Source organism: Lissotriton vulgaris, chromosome 10 (genome assembly GCF_964263255.1).
Source record: "Lissotriton vulgaris chromosome 10, aLisVul1.2, whole genome shotgun sequence".
NCBI classification, from domain to species: domain Eukaryota; kingdom Metazoa; phylum Chordata; class Amphibia; order Caudata; family Salamandridae; genus Lissotriton; species Lissotriton vulgaris.
In genome coordinates, this window is record NC_141698.1 from 1,081,302,196 (window position 1) to 1,081,325,068 (window position 22,873).

Below are 22,873 nucleotides of genomic sequence, written 5' to 3' on the forward strand. Positions count from 1 at the left end.
CGACTAACATATCTGTCGAGATTCAGGCCATGAGATTATTTACGATCCAGAACAGGATTAATTAATTAATTAATTAATTGCAAGTTTATATAGCGCTAGGATCGACTCCCGGAGGAGTATCTCCGCGCTTGATGTCATGCTGGCCGATAGGGGCGGGGCCTGTCGCGTCATCGGGACGTCTTGCTGTGTTTATATACCTGACTCAGCCCCGACTGTTAACTTGGCAGTACAAAAATTACATAGATTAGCGACTGAACTACATCAGGATAATGGGACATGGTCCCTACAGGGGTGGCTCTGGGGTGCCTTCTCTTCCTGGGGTTGGAAAATATTGATGGGTTTGGTTGGTGTGGTAAGTGTAATTCTGACTTGCTGCCTTTGCATATATTGCCTCCCTCCATGTTGCTCGATGTGTGCTGCAAATATACGTCCGAAAAAGAAGTTACCTGGTCAATATGCCACTTCTATGATTACTGAAATTCCTGCTGACGCAAGTTGGTTAATGTTTATTGCAGAAGATGTTCTAGACTAAAGAAATAAAGTCCTGCCCCTAGAATGGATGTCGGCACTACCTTTTGCAAATAAATGAGGCTATAGTTAGCCAATGATGCTAAAAGGAGGGTCTGATAGAATTCACTTTTCGATGCCCTAATTACCCTATGATGATGTGCGAGTTAGCATCATATGACTAACTAATGCAGTTCGTATATGCATTTATGCTGAATTTCTATTCTCACTCATTGCTTATATTCAAATGTATGTGTGACTATATTAGTTTCTTAGCTTAGCCTGTGTGCCACCATTTTGTGTAACCCTCTGTGTCTGCGGGCTCTGCTCGCTCATGCCCCTCCCGCAGGAATACAGAAATATACTAAGACAGCAGTTTTCGTTTCTCGGCTTACTGTGGCCGAAACTAACAAGTCTCGTTATCAGTAATGTTCTCATGCCCAGAGACGCCGAAGCCTAGCTCCATGGCCTTGAGCAGAGATAATAATGTATCCCTTGCAGGTGCAGATGCCTGCTGTATGAGAGCATTGTCCACTGGTCTGAGGCTCGGTAACTTTCCACAAGGGGCGTACCCCTCGTTACTGTATTGCATTATAATGTATTGCTGTGATGCAGAGACTCAGTCCTCTCGTTCGCACTCCTAGGAGTGAGGTCGGACAGGGCCCTCTCATATGAGTGTTGTTTGGCCTAATAAAGACTTTTTATTATTCTTCTCCACTGTCCGGCTGACTTCCTATATAGCGATTATAGGTGAGTACGGTAAGTCACTCGGGTGGATTTGAGCCACGCTTATCAGATGGCGCCCGAATAGGGACCCCGCGATAAGGATCTTTCTCACCCGTAAGTGGGTAGCAGAAGACCGGGGACCCCGCTGGTCGGCACGGTGGGCCCGGGTACCCATCTGATGCCGAGCTTGGTTCTCGCAGCGCTGCCCCACCCTGCTGATCGGGAGAGGTCCCGGTTCGGACCTTACGCCGGGGTCCAGAAGGCGGAACTTGAAGCTGACCGTGTTGGTCCTGGCAGCCGGAGGTGGAGAACGGTAGAGGTCGGTGCCGCCTACAGAAGGTGAGTGGTCCACCTGTGATTGTTGGAACGGGAGTGTTCTGGGAGACTAGAGTGTCTCTAATGGTTTGAGGGGCCGGAGTGCTCCTGGGGCTAGTGTGCTCCGGGGAACTCAGAGTACGAGTTGGTGCTCTGACAGACTTAACGAGGTTGGGGACGTATTTAGATGTAATTGTTGGTAGCGATCCGACCGGGTGGTACTGTGGTGAAGGCGTGGCTCATTGCGGGTAGACTCCGGTGCTTACCCTGAACTCCTAGTGTGGTGGTTCAGTGGAGGTGAGATCTGGGTTTCCCGCGGTAAAGTGCGCAGTGATCCATAGTGCCGCACGGGCGGCGGATCTGTTCCCCGTCCTCGGAACAGTTAGTGTACTGTTCGGTCTGCGGTAGAGTCCAGGTTCCCCAGGACTTGGTCGACGGGCCTTGTCCCATTTGGTAACACATGTTTAGAGGTATTGTATATGTGTGTGCGTGGTTTCCTAATGTATGTTTATATGTGTGTATGAACGAGCTCGAGCCAGCGACTCAAGGTAAAGTGGTCTGTGGCAAAGTGTTTCTTTCACACCGAAGTGAAGATGCCGTGTTTTAGTAAGTTACGATGCTTTGGATGCTGTTGTCGACCCTCAGATACTAGACTGGCCGAGAGCCAACCTGCACCCCCTGAAGGGACACCGAGCTTTGATATGTATGTCAAACATGGGTTGGTCCCGATTTTGTTTGGTACTTTGTGGCACCGGTACACTGCTGATAATGTGGATTTACAATGGCCTTTGACGGGTTCTTTCGATGAAGATAAGTTGGACTACTTGCAAGACAAATTGTTTGCTAGGCGTAGTCGTCAGAGTATGTTCGACTCTTTGCGAGTGTGGCAGAAAGAGGCCAGGAAACGCAAGCTGCGAGATGAGAAAGAAGCGTATAAAAAGTCCACCCAGACTATGGCGCAGAAGGCGAGAGAACAGGTTGGAAACGAGAATGCGCTACGTATGGAGCGCTCAGATAGACTTTGTAGGTTGAAAGAAAATAAAAGTTATGTAGTGCGAGAGGACGACCCGGATGAGATGGAAGACCTTTTGAATACCCGACCCCCTCCCCCTTATGCCCCACAGTCCTTGTATCCCTCTTTGCCAATTCCAGCCCCCGCTAGCGGAGTTCCGGGTCCTTCAGCCAGTGCCCCCCAACAATCTTCGCCCTCGACACCCCTCGTTTCCTTACTCCAGACCACCTCACCCGCACCCTCCTAATTTTCTTTGGCACTCCCTAGTGTTTCAGCTAGTACCACCCCCAGTCAAGAGATGCTAACGCCGAGTCGAGGCGCAGGTAGTGGATTACTCTCGCAGGTACGGAAGTTGCTTACACGTTCTACAGTTGGTTTAGATGAAAAGAGCATGGTGGCTAATCAGGCATGTCAGTGGGCCAGGAATAATATTTATTCGTATGAAGATATTTGGTCCACTATGAAGGATTTTGAGCCTCTGATGCAGCAACACGCTTTGTGGCACATGTCAAATGTATTGATACCGTTATGGGAGCAGGGGTATGGAGGTGTGGCTCCAGCGGTTCTACGAGATATACAGGCTGGAGCCTATAGAACGAACACAGGGGTGAAGGAAGTGATGAGTAGTTTGCGTGCACTATTGCAATACAGGAATGAATTACCCTCTGCCGGCGCACCCCATTTCCCAGGTCTCCACCCAATGCGCGAGGTGCACCCTATTTTTCATCCCGAGGTCCCCGAGTTGCTAGATCCAGTAACGAAGGCTGTTACCAGGAACAGGATAGATGCGCATTTCCAGGAGCAATGGGTGTATACGCCATGGAAGAGAAGTGAGGTATTGTCATTGAAGGCCCAGCTACCGGATTCTAGAAAGAACCCGACTGCCTATTACAAAGAGCTTACAGAAGCGGCGTCTTCCACTGTGATGACGTTGGCTGATGTTGAATTGTTTTTCGGGCTTTTGGTCCCGGTTGATGTGTGGCGGCAAGTGAAAGGTACTGACCATACGGAAGAGTTAGGAGGTACGTGGTAGGAGTTGCAGGATTGGGACAAGGAGCGTAAGCCAGGGGAGAAGCCGAAGGCTGAGATATTAGCTTTGCCAGGGCGCATTATAAAGTATATGCATTCTCTCATTCCCCCGAAAAAGGTCGATTGGGACAAGTTGACGGCTTGTAAGCAGAAAAAGGATGAGGCGGTCTCTGATTTCTTTACGAGGTTTGAGGAAACGTTTATAGATTTTAGTGGGCAGGATGTGTCACAAGATGGCGGATTGCGGCTTTTTGTTAATAGGTTCGTCATGAACTTACTGCCTGAAATTTCAGCTAGACTGCAAGCGTCGGAGAGCACGTGGACAACGTCCTCTCCCTCGGGAATACTCAGTATGGCGCAATATTATGAACACAGGGAAAATGAGAGTAAGGACAAGCAGGAAAAGAAGGCTAAGGATCTAAAGACACGAGTTTTGTTGCAGCAAGTGGCTAGAGGCAGAGGAAGGGGTGCAGCGCCGAGTCGGGGCGGCGGCTTTGGGAGAGGTGAGAGTAGGGAAAGGCTGGGACCGAATCAGTGCGCAAAGTGTAAGCAGGAGGGGCATTGGTGGCGAGATTGCCCACTGCTTCAGTCAGGAGGCGGTCCAGGAAGAGGACGAGGACGAGGTAGTGGTGATTTTGGGAGACAGGCTGCGCGGTCAGAAGGAGGCGGGAGACCGGGAGGCAATTACTTTGACAATGGGGCAGACAGACAACAGTTACAGAGGGGCGGTGGTCAGTACTATAACGATGATTACTCAGTGGACGATTTGACAGGGTTTTCCCATAACTAGGACAGCGTAGGACAGAGCATGGGACCAGTACTTATGGAAGTTGATCAGAGGGGACCCTATGTCGAAGCAGACTTATTGGGGTCTCAACAAAAATTTCTAGTGGATACGGGTGCAATGAAAAGTTCAGTGGCTCGTTCTCGGGTCCCAGGGGCGGCTCTGTCTGGCAAAAATAACATCTCTGTGGGTTTTTGCAGGAACTCCGGTGATTAGCCCCATTTCTAAACCTCTTATGTTAACGATTGGCCCTTTTACTGTTGATTCACCGTTTCTATTGACATCAAATTGTGGAGAAAATTTGTTGGGTTTAGATCTATTGAAAAGATTACATGCCACCATCTATTGTTCTCCGGATGGCGTGTACCTTACTTTGGGCCCGAATGTTGCCCGCCCATTGCAGTGTTTTTCGAAAGACGACCCATTACCGCCTGAATTCCAGGGCATACCCGACAGCTTGTGGGCTGTCAATGATACAGATGTAGGTAAAATGGATATTGCCCCAGTGACAATAAGAGTGAAGGTGGGAGTGAAATTACCCAGGATCCCTCAGTACAAGATTCCTAGGGAGGGGGAGAAGGCCCTGTTACAAATTATACAAGATTTGATACGGTCTGGTGTAGTGGAAGAGACAGATTCGAACATATGTAACAGCCCTATTTTACCTATCCTTAAGAGACGATCACCTGAAGCCACTGATAATTCCCCTGATGTTTATAGATTTGTGATCGATTTGCGACATGTAAATAGAGTAGTGGAACCACAGTACCCGGTGGTCTCGGACATCACCACAATATTGACTATGATCCCCCCCTCTGCGAAATATTTCTCTGTCCTAGATTTGAAAAATGCTTTCTTCAGTATTCCGGTACATGAAGAAAGCCGCTATCTCTTCGGATTCTCATTGGCTGGCCGAAGCTTCCGCTTCAAGAGAATTCCTCAGGGGTACACTGAGAGTCCGAGCATATATAGTCAGGCTCTAAAGGCACAATTGGATGAACGTCATGTTGCAGTATGTGGATGATATCCTGATAGCATCGGACGACGAGCAGGGTTGTCGGGATGCTACTGTGAAATTACTGCATCATTTGGCCAAAGGAGGGCATAAAGTGTCCCTTCCAAAATTTCAATACTGTCGAACGGAGGTCACCTACCTCGGTCACCTCCTTTCGAAAGTGGGGAGGAGATTGACGCCAGAGCGCATAAAAGCGATTACTAACATGCAGGTACCTAACACGCAGCGAGAGGTGCGCGCGTTTTTGGGCATAACATCGTATTGTCGCCAATGGATACCTAACTATGCGTTACTAACAAAACCCCTATTGTATCTGACTACCAAGGAAGTGCGCGAGCCCCTACCCTGGACCCCCGCATGTCAGGAAGCGTTCGAGTCACTAAAAACTGCTTTATGTTCTGCACCAGTTCTTGGGACACCTGACTACCAGAAGCCTTTTGTTCTTTACGTACATGAGGCGGAAGGTTGCGCGCTGTCTGTCTTAACACAATGTTTCGGAGGGAAACAGAGACCCTGTGCTTACTTCTCTGCAATGCTTGACAATGTGGCAAGAGCGCTGCCGAGTTGTCTGAGAGCCACGGCGGCTGCTGCGGTTTCTATAAGACAGTCGGCAGGGCTCGTATTGGGATCAGATCTCACAGTCATGGTACCGCATGCTGTGGACATTTTGTTGAACAGGACACAGACGCAGCATTTAACCAGTGCTCGTCTTACGGGTTATGAGATGACTCTTTTTGCACCACATGTGACAGTCAAAAGGTGTGCTACACTGAATCCTGCCACATTGCTACCTATCCCCACAGATACAAAGGATAATGACACACATGACTGTTTGTTTAAGACCGAAGAAGAGACAAAGGGGAGGGTGGATCTGACAGACAGGCCCTTGGACGAACCAGACGGGGAGTTGTATGTGGATGGGTCCTGTTTTAAATTGCCGGATGGCACATCGACAGCAGCATATGCAATAACAACATTACAGACGGTAGTGGAGACTTCTAGGATACCTTACAATTCTGCCCAAGCTGCTGAGATTATAGCCCTATTGAGAGCATGCGAATTGAGTGAGGGGCTAGATGTGAACGTTTATACTGACAGCCAATACGCCTTTGGCGTGGCTCATAATTATGGGCGACTTTGGGCAGAACGGGGATTTCTGACTTCTCACGGACAACGCATACAACATGGCCCACTGATATTACGACTGCTAACGGCATTGACACTACCCAAAAGATTGGCTGTGATAAAATGTAGTGCACACAAGACAATAGTGGATGATGTAGGACGAGGCAATGCCTTCGCCGATGAAACAGCAAAAGAAACTGCTAGGGAAAAATTACCACGAATGTTTGTGGCAGGACCAGCTAGATGGGTCCCAGATATTCACATGTTCGCAGACACTGTACAGAGCGTCAAGAACATACAGGGCAAAGCGACGGAAGAGGAATTGAGAGCATGGAAGGATGGGCAGGGACGATTGGATGCGGATGAATGTTGGACAGATGTGACAGACAAGAGACGGTGGTTGCTCCCAAATGCATATGTTCTTCCAGTAGTGACGATGGCGCACGGTCCTGCCCACGTTAGCGCAAAGGGAATAAGCAAATTGCTAGACCCAGTGTGGAGCAATAAGAATATCTCTAAAGTGGCCATTCATTTGGTTCGTCAGTGCATGGTGTGTTTGAGACACAATCCTGGAAAGGGTACTCCTGTCCCAACTGGAAATTTTGCACCCCCTTCTTTCCCTTTCGAGGTGATCCAGATGGATTACATCGAAATGGAAAGGGTCAATAACTTGAAGTACGTCCTTGTTGTCGTATGTGCTTTTAGTAGGTGGGTGGAGGCGTACGCTACGAAAGATTGCACAGCCATTTCTACCGCAAAAACGTTGATAAAGGAGTATTTCTCCCGTTTCGGATTACCTAGGGTGATCTGGAGTGATAATGGTACGTCCTTTAATGCAGAATTAGTGAAGCAAATATGTAAAGGTCTCCAAATTTCCCAGAAATTCCATTCAGCCTTACATCCCCAGGCAGCAGGACTTGTGGAGCGGTTTAATGGTACGCTTAAGCTAAAGATGGCCAAAATATGTGAGAGCACAGGTCTCCGTTGGCCAGACGCCCTTCCCTTAGCTTTGCTTTCAACGAGAGTCACTGTGAATGCGAAAATGGGCGTCTCCCCCCACGAGGTGGTATTTGGCCGTCCGGCCAATGTCTGGGAAGTGCCCAGGCCAAAATGTTTTTCTGAAGTGCCATACCCTTTGTTGACAGATTATCTGTATGCTTTGACTAAAGATCTTCGTTCTATTCACCAGCAGGTAGCAGACACTCTGAAGCCGTTGCCGGAGGGGCCTGGACACTCCATCAACCCAGGGGACTGGGTTGTCATAAAGAAATATCAGCGGAAGTCCTGTCTGGAGCCGAGGTGGTCGGAACCGCGCCAGGTGCTCCTCACCACGCGCACAGCACTTCGGATCGACGGAAGGAAGGCGTGGACGCATGCCTCTCATGTTAAAAGAGTCCCGCTCCCGTTGCCCTATGACAAATGGGTACAGGATGGCATCGCTGACGAAGAGAATGAGTCAATTCCGAGGTATGTTCCTTTCTCGGATGCTTCACTGATTGGAGAAGAGCGAAGCGGAATAGAGAATTCAGCGAGCTCTACCACTCCTGTTGCTACTAGTGAAGAAACACCAGAGAGTTCAGCATCTGCCACAGATTCACCTGTTTTGTTCACTGACCCCGAAGTGCCAGGGAGCACCCGCTACAATTTGAGGCCCCGAAGAAAATAAGTAACAGTGCTGAAGTATGATGGACTAAACACTGGAAGAAGGGCTTAGTGGACATTTTGAATAAGAAGATTTAGTGGTAGGGATGGACTTGTAAGAGCCCTGGTGTTTAGCCGAAGATTGTGTGTTACGAGACTATAGAGTGGTGCGGGGCCCGAATTAAGTGCTTCCTTTGTTTCCTAAATTGTTGAACAGCGACGTTGGAGCTAGGTATGGACGGTAAAAGCCTGCCTGTGAGGCTTTGAAGGACACAGGGAGAAGATCCCTTTTAAGGGTTGAAGAACCCCTCTGGCCGGTTGAGGATTGTCTGGGACTATTTTTTTTTTTTTTAGCAGAAGTGTTTTTTTCATTTTTTATTTTTGATATATTTCGAACGAATATTAAGAATGTATCCCTTTGGGCGGCCCATTCCTGATGAGGAGCAGCCCTTTGCAGCTCCTCCGAGACCTGAGCCTGATTCCCCATGGTTGGCCCTTTCCCGAAAGGGAAAGATAGTGGTTATAATTATTATTCTGATTGCCTTTCTAGTGACTCTTGGAATATTGTTTTTCCTGGATAAAGTTTACCCCGTTCATGTGTTTGCACCCACACCCACTGCCGTTCCTGAACATAATATGATTACTGTTGATTATGGTGAAAGAATGTTGAGACAGGGCTATAAAGACAATGTTTTTATTAAGACTTTGCACCATGCACACGCCACTACCAACGTGACAGATTGCTGGGTATGTGGGTTATTACCTTCTGCTGCCTATAAGAAAGACAGATTTCTTGCCCTCCCTTTGACGCCAGTGAATAGTTGTGTGGGGTGGTATACACTCATAGGCCTTGTTAAATATTTCCAGCAGCCAGATTCCCTGACCCCCCGACTGCAGAATAGGGGGTGGACTATGACAATGCGAGTACGCCCTCTGCCTTCATCATCCCTTGGACGAATATACACTGATGGACGTTTTGATCAGAAATTTATAGAGACATGTGAGAAAAAGTTGGGCCGGTTCCTGACACCAAATGATACTGACAAACTTCGGGAAAGTTTCCTGAAATTGAATGCTTCTCTGTCCTACAGACATCCCCCGAAGGGTAACAACAGTTCCAAGTCTCTGATACCCTTGGCAGTGGTAGGTCCTTCTCCTTATTTCTGTATAGAGGGGAGGGGTCCCATCAAAGTCGGTAATAGCTCCTGTAATGTGACTGCTTCGATACGCTTGCCTCTCAGTCCCTCTTTGATTGCCCCACCTAGCATCTATTTCGTGTGTGGAGATAATGGATACTTATGGTTGCCCGAGGGTTGGGGTGGGGTGTGTTACCTAGCCTACATGATTCCTCCTGTATATGTGGCCCCCTCCGATTACCACAAAACTCATCGTCGATTCCCCAGTCCTCAGGAGGAGCCACAAGAGCAGCGTAAAAGGAGGGACCTTCAGGTAGATGACGTCGATCAGACAGACACCTCGTATCAACAATGGACTGATTTTTCTAAGGGTTTGCTTCCTTTCTGGGGTCCAATATTTAACAGCAGAGCTATTAGACGACTGTCTAGGGTAATGGAAAAGGTAGTTCTCACCGAAGCTGACATTACGACTAACATATCTGTCGAGATTCAGGCCATGAGATTATTTACGATCCAGAACAGGATTAATTAATTAATTAATTAATTGCAAGTTTATATAGCGCTAGGATCGACTCCCGGAGGAGTATCTCCGCGCTTGATGTCATGCTGGCCGATAGGGGCGGGGCCTGTCGCGTCATCGGGACGTCTTGCTGTGTTTATATACCTGACTCAGCCCCGACTGTTAACTTGGCAGTACAAAAATTACATAGATTAGCGACTGAACTACATCAGGATAATGGGACATGGTCCCTACAGGGGTGGCTCTGGGGTGCCTTCTCTTCCTGGGGTTGGAAAATATTGATGGGTTTGGTTGGTGTGGTAAGTGTAATTCTGACTTGCTGCCTTTGCATATATTGCCTCCCTCCATGTTGCTCGATGTGTGCTGCAAATATACGTCCGAAAAAGAAGTTACCTGGTCAATATGCCACTTCTATGATTACTGAAATTCCTGCTGACGCAAGTTGGTTAATGTTTATTGCAGAAGATGTTCTAGACTAAAGAAATAAAGTCCTGCCCCTAGAATGGATGTCGGCACTACCTTTTGCAAATAAATGAGGCTATAGTTAGCCAATGATGCTAAAAGGAGGGTCTGATAGAATTCACTTTTCGATGCCCTAATTACCCTATGATGATGTGCGAGTTAGCATCATATGACTAACTAATGCAGTTCGTATATGCATTTATGCTGAATTTCTATTCTCACTCATTGCTTATATTCAAATGTATGTGTGACTATATTAGTTTCTTAGCTTAGCCTGTGTGCCACCATTTTGTGTAACCCTCTGTGTCTGCGGGCTCTGCTCGCTCATGCCCCTCCCGCAGGAATACAGAAATATACTAAGACAGCAGTTTTCGTTTCTCGGCTTACTGTGGCCGAAACTAACAAGTCTCGTTATCAGTAATGTTCTCATGCCCAGAGATGCCGAAGCCTAGCTCCATGGCCTTGAGCAGAGATAATAATGTATCCCTTGCAGGTGCAGATGCCTGCTGTATGAGAGCATTGTCCACTGGTCTGAGGCTCGGTAACTTTCCACAAGGGGCGTACCCCTCGTTACTGTATTGCATTATAATGTATTGCTGTGATGCAGAGACTCAGTCCTCTCGTTCGCACTCCTAGGAGTGAGGTCGGACAGGGCCCTCTCATATGAGTGTTGTTTGGCCTAATAAAGACTTTTTATTATTCTTCTCCACTGTCCGGCTGACTTCCTATATAGCGATTATAGGTGAGTGCGGTAAGTCACTCGGGTGGATTTGAGCCACGCTTATTAGCAGAAATAGATAGATAAGCAGAAGCGGCAGTAGCAAGCGGAGAGCATGTTAAGGACAAAGCGGCCATTTTAGCTCTAATGCGCATGAGCGAAAAATCCCCCCAGAACTGCGAGTGCGTCACATCACATGGGTATGACCGACGCATGCGGAGACTGGATTTCTGCGAAGCAGCGATTCTGTAGTATGCAAGCCTTGTTATGATTAATAGACACATAGGCAAGCGTCTCTGGGACACCCGCATGTAGTGTGAAAGTGCAATATTAATGACAAAACAGGTTGGTTAATGCTATTACAAGTTAAACGAGGTTCTTGAATGTGAGCAAGTCGCTTTACGTGCGAATCCTTGCTCCATCATGTGTGTGTGTGTGTGTGTATATGTAATAATCGATTGCATAATTCATTCTCAATTAAAATATCATTATTTACTATATTGATATTCATTATGTACTATATTAAAAATAATTGTAATAATTATTTACTATTTAGCTGTTCTTACTCCTTACTTGCTTTGTAATAATTTCCTTTGTGGACCGTCACCCAGGTGCTTAATTTGTGCCCGTGTTTGCCGGTGCTCGCCCCCAGGACTTATATGAAACACCGGCACTGTATGACAGTTCACTCCGTGGTGGCGCCGCCTGCCCAGTTATTAACAATATAATCGGTAGAGTGCTTAATAATTCAACATAGATTTTAAATAAAAAGCCAGCGAGCCCGTCCCATTATTAACCCGTAAATTTACCTGGAACAGTCCAGAATGCCCTCTTGTGTGAGTGGGATGTCAGCAAGTTAACAGGGTGACTACGACCTGCCCTTTAAGAGGCCCATAAGAGTCTAAATCAGATTTTACTGATGCGGCACAGAATTATCTCCCCTAAAAGAAACAAACAAGTATTGGCAAAACCAATTGGTTTGGGCTAATTTAGGTGAATGTTTCCTTGTACTTAAAGCTGAACTTTGGAGGGCAAAATAAAGTTGGAAGATATATGATCCTCGACCTTGCACAGGACGCGCCAATGCGGAGCCTCCGCACGCACTGGAAGCTAAGCTTAAAGGGTTAAAGCCCTTCTGCTTCCGTTCTTGAGCTTTATGTAGCTCTTCATGCTTTATGTCTGCCATTTCAAAGCACTTTACATAGCCGGTGTTACTGTTACACAGCGTACACTTGTCAGTTTAGCAAAGGATAACACTCCTCAACCCCTTCCTACTGGAACTGCCTGTGCCCCTCTGGTCCCAAACTGCAGCATCCTTTGGCCGGGGCTGCTCCTGTCCGCGTGAACTGATGGTTAAGAGGGCTTCCTGCCAAGTATAGCTGTGACCACTCGCAGTCCGGTTTCCGGTTTCCGAGCCAACCACAGCACCGAGACCGCCCTCATCGCAGCCACTGACGACATCAGATCCCTGCTCGACAATGGGGAAACAGCGGCCCTCATCCTCCTGGACCTCTCCGCACCGTTCAACACTGTCTGTCACCGCACCCTAGTGAAGCGCCTCAGCAACACCAGAATCCAAGACAAGGCACTGGGGTGGATCATCTCGTTCCTCACCGGAAGAACCCAGGGAGTCCGCCTCCCCTCATTCAGATCTGAGGCCACCGAAGTCATCAGCGGCGTACCACGAGGATCATCACTCAGCCCCACCCTCTTCAACGTCTACATGAGCCCCCTCGCAGCCATCGCACGCCAACACAACCCCAACATCATCTCCTACGCCGACGACACCCAGCTGATCCTCTCCCTCACCAACGACCCCGCCACCGCCAGAACCAGCCTACACGAAGGGATGAAAGACGTCGTCGAGTGGATGAAGAACAGCCGCCTGAAACTGAACTCGGACAAGACGGAAGTCCTCATCCTGGGATCATCGCCCTCCGCCTGGGAGTACTCCTGGTGGCCCCCTGCCCTGAGCACCACTCCCAAGCCAACGGACCACGCACGTAACCTGGGCTTCATCCTAGACTCCTCCCTCTCGATGACCAGACAAGTCAACGCCGTCTCATCATTGTGCTTCAACACCCTGCGCATACTCCGAAAGATCTTCCGGTGGATCCCCACCGAAACCAGGAAGACGGTCACCCAGGCTCTCGTCACCAGCCGACTGGACTACGGAAACACCCTCCACGCCGGAACCACGGCCAAACTTCAGAAAAGACTCCAGCGCATCCAGAACGTCTCCGCACCACTCGTCCTGGACATCCCCCGACACAGCCACATCTCCGGCCACCTGAGAGACCTGCACTGGCTCCCTGTCAGCAAGAGACTCACGTTCAGACTCCTCACCCACGCACACAAGGCTCTCCACGACCTGGGCCCCAAGTACCTCAACAACTGCCTGACCTTCTACACTCCCACCCGCCAACTACGATCAACCAGCCTCGCCCTCGCCGCCGTTCCACGCATCCGCAGAGTCACCACCGGAGGAAGATCCTTTTCCTACCTGGCAGCCAAGACATGGAACTCCCTCCCCATCCACCTCCGGCTAACCCAGGACCATCTCTCCTTCAGGAAGCAACTCAAGACCTGGCTTTTCGAGCAGTAACGTACCCCTCTCCCCAAGCGCCTTGAGACCCCTCCGGGTGAGTAGCGCACTATACAAATGTTATGATTGATTGATTGACGTCACACTGGCTTCTCATTCTTTCTCGAGACCCCCTTAGTGCTTGGCATGAACAGCTCAGGAGGGGAGGGAGGGGGGGCATAAGCCAGCTTGCAAATTCAACGTGCAGAGAGATGCGGATAGACACACACACGTGGTCCTGCAGAAGAGGTGGCGTAAAGAACGGTGCTAAAACCGTCTTCTTTTAATGCATGCACAGTTTACACTCACATACTCCAATTAACTACACATTCTGTGCCAATTCAAGCACTCTTCCTGTGGACTTGTCTTCTTTACAGCACACACCTCCTCGGGGGCTTATCATACTCTGATGATGTACATCTGATGGCCCAGTCTACCCTATATTGATATTAAACTCAAGGACTCTCAATTTATCCACCTCAGAAGGATGAAAGATTGAGTGGATTTAAAATTGTGCCCTATTGGTGAGAAGCAGTCGATGAATCCATTGACTCTTTAACAAACCTGCAGCAGGAAGAGAACAAAAGACAGAATTACCAATTACAATATGTACTTTACATACATTATTGTCTTACCTCCTGGCATTTTAGGTCTGTTATCCAAGACCTTTCTGTTTTACTAAAATAAACACATGCTACACTTACTTATAAAGCCTTCCAGTATCTGGTTGTTGCTCCTGTCAGTTGACTCTTAACGTCCAATCAGACCCAGAGATCCATAGTCCTCCTCTTCACGGCTTCTCTTCCCAGGCTTAGCATCTTGTCTTCCATCATAGACATGCGAGGCCTGGCGTCCATTTTACCTCAGGCCTTACCCTCATCTGGAATCCAGTCCTTCGTCCATCTCACCCCTGCCTTTCCTTGGCACATCTCCTGTCTCTACCCTATCTCACCACTCAGCGGTATCCAGACCCTCCCCCGCTCCTTTCTGAAATCCTTTTCTAATCTCATCCTTCCATCCATCCCTACTCTAAACTCAACGCAGGCCCTTCGCAGGTCTACCTTCTCACCCTTTCTCCATCTCAGTTCCTGACCCACCCTACAGTGAACCCGCCGTCCTGGGCTTCCTCGCCAACGTCATCAGCGCTTTCCTGGTGGCGCTACAGAACTTCGCTTCGTTCCACACCAAGGTGAACGCTGAAGGGGTGGAGAACATCCTTACAGGTGAGCATGGGGCTGGCTGTAGGACCAGGGAGGGCTGGGTAAGGACTGCAAGATCCGGGAGGTCAAAGTGAGCACCTGAGGGAGAGCGAGCATCCAGGGAGTGGTGGTAACAAGAAGCAGCTCCAGGCTAATGTCTGCAAGACCCTGGGAGCCGCCTCGGATCTTCTTACTTTGGTTCAAGTTGAGGTTGTTTCCGGGGTTGATTCTGGAAGCTCAGTCCTGGTTGGTTGTCTGAACCCACAGCTTCCTTCTACGACTGCACTTCTTGCGGCTGTCAGAGTCCTAGGGGTGCTTGAAAGACCTACATTGGCCGCATCTTCCAGCTCCTGTACCTGTCATGAGCATTGGTCAGGCCCGCCTTGCAGTGCATGCTGGGACTTCACCCTGATTGGCTGCAATGATCTGGATCTGTGGTGGCAGCACAGGGCTGAGGGGTGGAGAGACGCCAGGGCTGAGGGTCCCTGGGTTTGTCATCATTGAACCTTCAGGTGCTGCTGTCTCAGGTTGGATCCCTCTTCCTCCAGGCTTGAGGTCACCACAGGTCTCTCTCTTTCAAAGAGACATCTAAAAGCCTGGTTCGGATCCTCTCTCATTGGGTTTGGCACTGATGGGATTAGAGTTGGCTGCATTGTTTTAAAATCAGGACGTGATGTATTGTATCTTCTGGTGTATGTTCTCTGTTAACTGTTTGTGTTGGTATTTTTCCTGCAAAGCCATCTTTTGCAGGTGTGTGCTTTGTCCACGATTAACAAAAAAACTATAACAAGTAGTCAAATATTAAAAAGGGTACTGTGGATGTGATCAATGGTTATGAGGTTTAAGGGCATTAGAGTGCAAACAAACATTTTCACCCATGTACACACAAAGATCCAAATACACACACACACAACTCACACACACATAGAGAACCAAACACACACACACACACACACACACACACACACACACACATAACCTCAGATGAACACACAGACAAATACAGAAAGACTAACAGGCACATATACAGACACACTGTGCATACTCATCCACAAACACAAATTAATACAACGACATAGACAGAAATGCAAAAGGTCTGGCAGAAACACACACACTACATACACGGACAGGCACTGCGTCAGACAACACACACACGTAGAACCACTCACTTTGCATGCCAGGAGGTCCCGTTACCGCAAATGAAAATTGTTTTTAATGTCTTTCAATTTCTGCTTTGCAGGAGTTCATCTGATCCTAATTGGAGGACTGACGCAACTGGTTGCAGGCTTTCTCTGCTTCCGGAAGTATGATCACCTGGGAAGCACCGCCTTTGTCTCCTTCGCCGCCCTCTGAAACAGTTACGGGGCCACCCGCATCGTCCTAGGAGCCTACCCCTCCATCGTCAACAGCACACAGGATGCAAACAATTCCATTGACCAATCCATCATGGCCGCCTCTCCTCTCCCAGTCACAGAGAGTGCCGTGGCCGGTCTGGTGGCATATACGGTCATCGCCTTCATCCTCTCCTTCTGCTCGGCCACTGTCAACTACATCATGCCCTTCGTCTTCGGTGCCATCACCATCACGTTGGTCTTCGAGGCCGTTGGGCTCTTCGGTCAGTAGGCGCTAGTCGTGTCCGGGGTCTTTGAGCTTCTCATTGTGCTGCTAGGGTTCTATGGAGCCACTGCCCTGCTCCTGAAGGGCCTAACGCAGAGGTATGTCCTTCCTGGCTTCGGCAATTCGCTGTTCATTCTCTTACTTCTAGGCACCGCCAACAGCAAGACTTCCAGCAGCATCGGGGAGGAGAAGAAGAAGAATTCCAAGTATGCAGAGCCCATGGCCCTGGGACACATCGCGGACACAGTGGCCGCTTTCATCTTTGCCTTTTACGGCTCTGGGTACATGAAGACCTTCTACGTTGGTGCCATATGGGTCAGCATCAATGCCTTCTCCCAGCTCTGCGCGAGCTACTACAGTTACCTGCGTGACAACATCTACAACACCACCAAGTTTGGCCTCCACAGCCTGTTCTGGCTGGTGATATCCTGGGAAGAGTTCACCCTGACTGTTTTCCTCTCGACGGACGATGTGGGCGCGAGCCGAGCGGGCATGGTTGGGAGTTGGCTCTTTCTGGTCACCGCTGGCATCCTCTGTGTCATGTCCTTCAATAGGGACCTTCTGGAGGTGCTTCAAAATGCCGGCTTCCTCCTCCTCACTGTCTCCACCATCCAACAGATCCCCCTCCTTGGCTCCCGTGTCTTCTTCGCGGTGGCCTGCAGCCTCTACACGGCTATCTCCCTCTATGCCGCCTTCGCCAGCCTCATTTACTCTATAGCGGATAAAGCTCTGATCCCTCTTGGCAACCAAGTGATGTCATCAGCGACATTCGGAAGATTGATTCTGGGTCTGAGGCGCGTGACCAGCAGATCCAAAGGACCAGGGCACCAGCAGCCAGCTCCCTGATGCTCTGTTCTTCATCTGCAACGGATTGGCCTCCTTGTCTGCCATCCAGGGCAGCCTCAGTGACCCCACCAGAGACCCACCTCTCCATCCCTTGGGTGCTGATCCCAGGCGCTCTCTTCCAGTTGTACGTCTCCAGGATCGTGGTCCAGAGAGGGCGAAGATTTGGGGCGGTCCTGCCCTTCTGTTACGCCGTGGTGTGGGCCACCTGGTCCTGGCTACGATTCGCAGGTAAATATTTCTTTGTTGTTCTAATGCATGTATGAAAAGGTATTTATGAATCAAGCTACTGGCCTTGACTGTTTTAGGGTCCTTGAGGACATCGTTGTTATTTTATTAAAATCCTAGAGATGCGGGCAGGGCCCATAGTTACACTCATAGTGAGCACACCAAGTGAGCAAACAGTATCTTAGAGTTTTCATCAGACAAAGACAAAATATGCCTTGGAAAGTATATTACGCTAAATATATGTTTACTACAAAATGGTTGGCACTAGACATATTAATTGGGGTATGTTTATTAAATCATCCTCATTTCAAGACTATTAAAGGTGTAGAGAAATATTACTACAGTGCAGTAATAAATACATGTATGTGGCAAAACATACTCTACTTTAACAAGAGAAATTAGTAAAAGATCTAAAACTGTGACATGAAATATAAGATGTTAAATGCACAAGTACTGTGAAGTGCCTCATATTGGTCTAAGTCATACATAAGTCTGATTTCGAAGGAAGATGATGACATGCCCCAATTCATGTGCTGTTGACCGTGAGTTAACACCCTCTTTTCTGTCTTTCCCCCTCCCAGGTCCCTTGTTGAATATCAGCATTGCCAGTCATGGTGAATTCGCCCTTGGTGCCGTCGCCTTCCTCATCGTCAACGCCTTCCTCATGGTTTTGGGTAAGTCTGCTCAGGCGGTGGTTGATGGTCCATCTCCTCACTGCTCGCTGAAGGACCAGCGGCCTCAGGAGATGGATGGTCGTCCAACCTTAGTGAGTTTGGATTGATCCGTACGATTGAATGAATCCATACAATGGTACAGGCCATATTCCAGCTGTCCACCTATAACCCTCTATGGTCCATGCACACCACTTGTGGTGGACCCCCCTTTAATGAGGAAAGAACGTCACTGCAGCACCAGCCAGCCTCTGATGTTTGTTGCTTCTGGTCCCTAAAGCCCTCTCCTTCTTCTTATTCCGCAGTCGCCTACGCCAACGTGGTCTTCTTCCTGCTGGCCCTGCTGATGGAAGCCGCCATCACCTGCTTCCTGCTCTTCACCTTGGAACGACTGCCCCTGCTGCTCGAGAGTAAGTGGTCAACGAAGGAATGGACATGCCCAGGGCTGTGGGTGGCTCTCGTTGGCCATTGTTAGAGGCAGCTCTGGGGTTCAATTGAGTCTCTAGTCCATCACCAAGGCCAACTTCAATTATCAAGACTCTTGTGTGTTTCTGCAGAACTGGAAACATAGAAAAGTCATTATTATAAACAAAGCAAGCGACTTCATTAGAATATCCTTCATTCTTGCATCAGTAATGGTTCCTCCAGAGGTAAACTGGACTGAAGGAAAACGAGGAGGTTCACTGTGAGATGATTGCCTCTGAAATGCCCATTGTGTGATGCACGGTGTCAGGAGCATCTCAGGTGTGGCAAAAGCTCCTTCAATACTACAGCGTTTAGCCGATGAATATTGAATCAGGATGAGGCCATGTGGCCATATAGGACAAAGCTGCTACTCTAAATGTCTTATCACATGACCAGCTGAAAGTAGGCATTGCCTGCGTATCAACTCAGGCCTTCATGCTCTTGAGCATTAGTGGCTTACAGTGATGTACTTGTGGCTCACTGTGATGTACGTGCTCATGGTAAATGTGTTTGGGTTCTGGACTTTGTTCTAAATGTGAGTCTCGGTTGAGTTTGCATGACGTTGCCTCTCTTTGTTCCTCCAGTTGCAGTGTTGGCCGTCTTCAGCTCCATCTGCGTCTACGGGGCAGCGGCATCTCTCGGAAACTGCCTCTTCAACAAGGACCTTATTCCCATGGGACCCCCTCTAGTCAAGGTAAAGTGAGGATGAGAATAATAGGTGCCATGGTAGACCCAAGGATGTACCACATCTATATCACTGGGAATGTCCACCTTAAGGGCAGTGGCCCATTCTACTCTCCATACCTTATAGATGCCACCTGAGGGACAGTGTGTGCCCCCATATTCTACTTGACATAGCCCGTCTGAGGTATGGTGCTCCACCTTAATGTCTTTACCTGACAGAGCTCACCCAGAAATGGTGCCCTACTCCAGTGTCTATACTTGACAGAGCTCACCCAGAAATGGTGCCCTACTCCAGTGTCTACACTTGACAGAGCTCACCCAGGAATGGTGCCCTTCCCCTGTCTGAACCTGAGAGAGCCCACCCAGAGGTGGTACCCTCCGTCCCTGTCTGTACCTGACAGAGCCCACCCAGGGATGCTGCCGTACTCCACTGTCTGTACCTAACAGAGCTCACCCGAGGGATCGTACTACCCATCTCTCTCTGACTGAATCCACCCATAGGCAGCTGCCTACACTCACACTTTCTCCATTCTTAGCAGAGGTGCCCGCTCCCCTGGCAGTGCCTCTGACAGAGCCCACCCAGGGACGGTGCCCTCCCCACTGTCTGTACCTGACAGAGCCCACCCAGGGATGGTGCCCTCCCCACTGTCTGTACCTGACAGAGCCCACCCGTGGATGGTGCCTTCCCCACCCACCGTCTGTACCTGACAGAGCACACCCAAGGGACGGTGCCCTCCCCACTGTCTGTACCTGACAGAGCACACCCGAGGGACGGTGCCCTCCCCACTGTCTGTTCCTGACAGAGCCCACCCGGGGACGGTGCCCTGCCCCACTGTCTGTACCTGACAGAGCCCACCCAGGGACGGTGCCCTCCCCACTGTCTGTACCTGACAGTGCACACCCGAGGGACGGTGCCCTCCCCACTGTCTGTTCCTGACAGAGCCCACCCGGGGACGGTGCCCTGCCCCACTGTCTGTACCTGACAGAGCCCACCCAGGGATGGTGCCCTCCCCACTGTACCTGACAGAGCCCACCCGGGGGATGTTACTCCAGGGGTGTGTGTGTATCTTGCATTGGAGCCGTGGAAGACGCTGCTTCAGTCTGTCTCTGCATCCTTTTAGGAAATGAAGCCCAAGGAGAGAGTTGAAGTGTCCAGCTCTGCGTGTGTCCTGATTCCCGCCGCACCAGCAGTCTCAGGGCCATCGCTGCCCTGCTGGATGATGGTGGGGTGTGTGGGGTCCCCACTGACACAGTGTATGCCCTGGCAGCCTCCTGCAAACACCCACAGGCCATCCAGAAGATTTACACCATCAAGGTAGGCATGCACCACAGCACACAAAGTGTTAGGATCCCTTAAACTGTACAAATGTGAAGCCTATTGACTTTGTCATTGCTATGTTGATGGACACTTTTTGTCAAACCAAGTGATTAGCTTGGTGATCTCTTTGTTGCCCTTGTTTTGTTTCACCCTTTGTTGCATCTAAGAGAACGCATGGCCAGGGTATTATCAAGCCTCATTCTTTCCAGAGAATCTTCTTATTACTATTAACATGTAAATAGAGAAGGGGAGATAGTTCAAGTTCAAGTTCAGGAATTTATATAGCGCGCTACTCACCCAGAGGGTCTCAAGGCACTTGAGGAGGGAGGTGAATTATTTATCGAAAAGCCAGGTTTTTAGTTGTTTTCTGAAGGAGAGGTGGTTCTGTGTAAGGCGGAGGTGAGTGGGGAGAGAGTTCCAGGTCTTGGCCGCTAAGTAGGAGAAGGATCTTCCTCCCATGGTGGATTTGTGGATGCGCGGAATTGCGGCGAGTGCCTGATTGGATGATCGTAGTTGGCGGGTGGGTGTGTAGAAGGACAGTCTTGTGTTGAGGCATTCGGGTCCTAGGTCGTAGAGGGCCTTGTGTGCGTGGGTGAGGAGACGGAACGTTATTCTCTTGTTGATGGGGAGCCAATGAAGGTCTTTCAGGTGACCGGACATGTGAGCTTGACGGGGGATGTCCAGTATGAGTCTGGCTGAGGCGTTTTGGATGCATTGGAGTTTTTTCTGTAGTTTGGTAGTGGTTCCGGCGTAAAGGGTATTTCCGTAGTCCAGTCGGCTAGTGACCAGTGCGTGGGTGACTGTTTTTCTTGTTTCGGTGGGGATCCAACGGAAGATTTTTTTGAGCATGCGTAGGATGTTGAAGCATGAAGATGAGATGGCATTGACTTGTCTGGCCATCGAGAATGAGGAGTCTAGGATGAATCCCAGGTTACGTGCGTGATCTGTAGGTATGGGTGCTGTACCTAGGGCCGGTGGCCACCATGAGTCTTCCCAGGATGAGGGGGATGATCCTAGGATGAGAACTTCCGTTTTGTCTGAATTCAGTTTTAAGCGGCTGTTCTTCATCCATTCGGCTACTTCTTTCATTCCTTCGTGAAGATTGGTTTTGGCGGTGTTTGGGTCTTTGGTAAGGGAGAGGATCAGCTGGGTGTCATCTGCGTAGGAAATGATGTTGAGGATGTGTTGTCTTGCGATGGAAGCGAGGGGACTCATGTAGACGTTGAAGAGGGTGGGACTGAGTGATGATCCTTGTTGTACGCCGCAGATGACTTCGGTGGCCTCTGATTTGAATGGGGGGAGGCGGACTCTTTGGGTTCTCCCGGTGAGGAACGAGATGATCCAATCTAGAGCTTTTCCTTGTATTCCGACGTTGTTGAGGCGTTGTATGAGGGTGCTTTGACAAACTGTGTCAAAGGCGGCGGAGAGGTCGAGTAAGATGAGGGCGACTGTCTCTCCGTTGTCCAGTAGTGTTCTGATGTCGTCTGTAGCTGCGATGAGGGCGGTTTCGGTGCAGTGTTTGGCTCGGAAGACGGACTGTGAGGAGTCGAGGGAATTGTTGGATTCAAGGAAGGCGGCGAGCTGACTGTTGACGGCTTTCTCAATTACTTTGGCAGGGAATGGGAGGAGTGAGATGGGGCGATAGTTCTTGAGTTCTGAGGGGTCTGCTGTGGGTTTCTTCAGAAGTGCGCTGAGTTCGGCATGTTTCCAGTTTTCCGGGAAGGTGGCGGAATCGAAGGAGCAGTTGATGACATCGCGGAGATGGGGTGCGATGATGGAGTCTGCTTTGTTGAAAATGTGGTGGGGACATGGGTCAGTAGGTGATCCAGAGTGGATGGAGTTCATCAGGCGGATGGTGTCTTCAGTAGTGAATGGGTTCCAGGCGCCAAGTTCATTAGAGTGCCGATTTGGTTCGGGGGTGGGTGGAGTGGACTGTTCTTTGGATTGGTTTTCAAAGTTGTTATGTATGTCGACGATTTTGTTGTGGAAGAAGGAGGATAGAGAGTCACAGAGGACTTGAGAGGGAGTGATGTCGTTGGTGCCGGCGGTGGGGTTGGTAAATTCTTTGACGATGTTGAATAATTCCTTACTGTTGTGGGAGTTGTTGTCTAGTCGATCCTTGAATGCCGATTTCTTGGTGGCTCGGATCAGTTGGTGGTGTTTGCGGGTGATGTTCTTGAGGGTGGACAGGTTGTCAGTGGTTGGGTTTTTTCTCCATTTTTTCTCGAAAGTACGACATAGCTTCTTGGATTTCTTAAGGTCATCGTTGAACCA

At 49.4% G+C, this 22,873-nt stretch overlaps 1 pseudogene; it reads left to right on the top strand.

Moving 5' to 3' along the window:
* Positions 1 to 22,873, top strand: part of LOC147689353 (uncharacterized) — a 53,428-nt pseudogene that overhangs the window by 25,699 nt on the left and 4,856 nt on the right.